The sequence below is a fragment of the Bombina bombina genome, chromosome 5 (assembly GCF_027579735.1).
Source record: "Bombina bombina isolate aBomBom1 chromosome 5, aBomBom1.pri, whole genome shotgun sequence".
NCBI lineage: Eukaryota > Metazoa > Chordata > Amphibia > Anura > Bombinatoridae > Bombina > Bombina bombina.
In genome coordinates, this window is record NC_069503.1 from 954,244,113 (window position 1) to 954,247,426 (window position 3,314).

Sequence of the window (3,314 nt, forward strand, 5' to 3'; positions counted from 1 at the left end):
TCGCTGGTTTGTCAGACTTAGGGCACTTTAGCCTCTGACGGCGCCGTATATGGGATAGCTCGAGTTGCAAGCTGAAACAACGGGCGGCGGGGGTTCCCTCACTTGCGCCGCAAACTACGATCTATATCGGATCGCGCCCCTGATTCACATTTTTTTCTGTGTTAAATGTAAAAAAAAAAAAAATGTATTAAATTCACCATTTTTTGGAGGGGGAGGGGTGGTGGTGGGGGCCCCTTCTTAGATTCTTGCACCTGGGCCCTGTGGTTTCTAGTTACGCCTCTGGTTTCTGTCCTTATATCATCCTCTTACCTCACTACCTGTCCCCTCTATCCCATCCCCTCATAAAGTTTCCAGCAACTCGGGCAGTTAACCCCTGACCAGCCTGGGTAACAAGCCCATATAAAAAAATACAATACAAAATTATCAACATAACAACACAGGAAACCTGACACTCTCTAACAAGCACACATCAATATTTAAAAGCAAAAATGGGAGAGTTAGTTGCAACTGGTGCCAAACAGTTTATTAATGCTGAAACAGTAATAACTTTTACTAGACGCATGTTTGCTAATGGTAACATTTCACAAAAAGCTTCTATTTAGAATTGAAATGCATAAATGCACATTTCGGCCTTGACCTTTCTATCCCTTCAGTTTAGGAAACGATTACAATTTTTCAAGATGGAAGACATATATATGTGTGTGTATATATATATATATATACACACATATATTAGAGATGTGCATTTGGCGTTTCGTTCATTGTCGAATGTGGAAGTAGGAGGATGCTTTTGGTATTAGGCTCTTTTTGGAGAAGAGTATCCTTTTGTGCAAGAGAAACAAACTTAGATCTGATTTGCACAGATCTTAGTATGTTTAACTTGCACAAGAGGATATTCAGTAAATGAAACTGCCAAATGCACATCTCTAATATATAATATATATATAATATTATATATATATATATGTGTGTGTGTGTGTACATGAGTGAATCATGTTTTTAAAAAGGTGGGTGTTTTTTACATCAATAATATTTATGTATTGTAGTTAGGGCAACATAGGAAAAATAATACCTCTATGCATACTGCTAAATGAGAGTTTGAGACACTATTTATTATACTCACACAGTTGATACCCTCCTTCAGCCTGCAGAGGTCAGTGATGAGCTGTACTCTATAGCATAATTTAAAACACGAGGAAAGGAGAGGGTTTTAGTTTGAAATTGTGAAATCTACATTGAAGTTGATTACTGATTTAGGGGCCGATTTATCAAGCTCCGTATGAAACTTGATGCCCCTGTTTCCGTGCGAGCCTTCAGGCTCGCCGGAAACAGAAGTTATGAAGCAGCGGCCTAAAGACCTCTGCTCCATAACTTGTCTGCCTGCTCTGAGCCTGCGGACAGAAATCAACCCGATCCTATGCGATCGGGTTGATTGAAACCCCCTGCTAGCGGCCGATTGGCTGCGAATCTGCAGGGGGCAGCATTGCACCAGCAGTTCACAGGAACTGCTGGTGCAATGATAAATGCCGACAGCGTATGCTGTCTGCATTTATTGATGTGCAGCGGACATGATATGCTACATCGTTTCATGTCCGCTCGCACTATGATAAATCTACCCCTTAAAGTTGAAAGGTATAGTATAGAGCATTGGTTTTTAAATCTGTCGTCAGGCCTCCCCAACAGGCCAGGTTTTCAGGATTACCTTGGATGAGAGCAGGTAAAATAACCATGTTTACTAATAAGCTGATTATTTCACCTGTGCTCCAGTTCAGATCACCTCAAAATGTGACCTGTTAGGGAGGTCTGAGGACAGGTTTGAAAACCAGTGGTTTAGAGCAATGGTTCTCAGTAACTGATGAAAGCGATATTCATGATTTAGTTCTAAGTTTAAACTTTCTTGTTTTATGGAAATGAGAAACACAGGAAGTGTAGAAAAGACCCAGACATTTGCTTCTTTGGGCTTGATTTATCAAGGTGTGGTGATTTCTGTATGTCACATTTCTTTATTAAGCAGGACCTGATGCAGCAATCCCACCAATTTGCAACATGGCTCGAACCTGACACAGAATGCTTTAGCTATCATGAAAGGTACCAGCTTCTGTACTGTAACGAGGACTATGAGTAATGCAGCTTTACAGAAGGCATACAATCTGCCCATTAGCATCTAACACTAACATCATAAGATTATTATAATGCTAAGGGTCTATCAACTCAAAATATTTACAGTTCTTTATGTGTATATTTGCTAAAGAAAGTTTAGATAATCTGTGTATAGATATCAAAGATCAGAGTACATAATATAATGTGATATAAAATATTTAGTCAATAAAAGGTCCTTATTTACCTTACTTTTATTATACAGTGATTTATACGGTTTTAACTTTGTTTTAATTAATGCGAAATAACTAAAACTCTGACAAATATTCATCATATTTAATGAGTATCGCAAAAATCATCTGCCATTTAGAAAGATTTTAGCCCCTTAAGATGTTCTATATGGTCACATGACCAAGATGTATATTCTTCTACAAATTAAGGTTAATCCAGTGCAGATTTCATACAGTGTGTTGATTCTAAACGTGTGCAAAACATTAATCGGGGGTTACTGATTTTAATGAATACCTTGCAGTTAACTAAAAATGAATGTAGCCACCAATCATCAAGCGCTACCCAGCAGCTTACACCCCTGCTTTTTAAAATAAATATTAATAAGATAATGAAAAAAAATTGATAATAGGAGTAAATTAGAAAGTTTTTTGAAATTGCATGCTCTATCTGAATCATGAAAGAAAAAAGTTGACTTTCATAACCCTTTAATAAGACAACTTGCTCCCAGTCACAACACTGTGATAAGACATTTACACACTTCTCCTGTCTAGAAATCCAGCTAGTTAGTTTATTTCTAATGTAATACTATGGTGGCAATTGTGCTAATGTTTGGCTTTTCTATTGAACCATTCTTTATAAACGACCAGTATCTTGTTTTGTCCGGTCTAAAATTAAATGATAACATAAAAATATTGGATAAGATGTATTTTGAAAACCTCAACTTTATGTAAAAGATGTATGACACTGGAAAAATATATATATACTGTTAGAAGAATGTCAGTTTACATTAACTGTTTTACTGCCAGCTGCCCTAATGAGTGTTTAGAAAAATGAAACTTCAATACAGATGTTAAGCACCGGTCCTAATTAATCTTGTAGTCATTTGACACCATAGTGGTACATTTAGTGTGTATTTACTGCCTCACTCATTAAGACCTATTTATTAGTTAGCTGGTGTTTGGTAAACTTGTGTGAATTTCACTGAC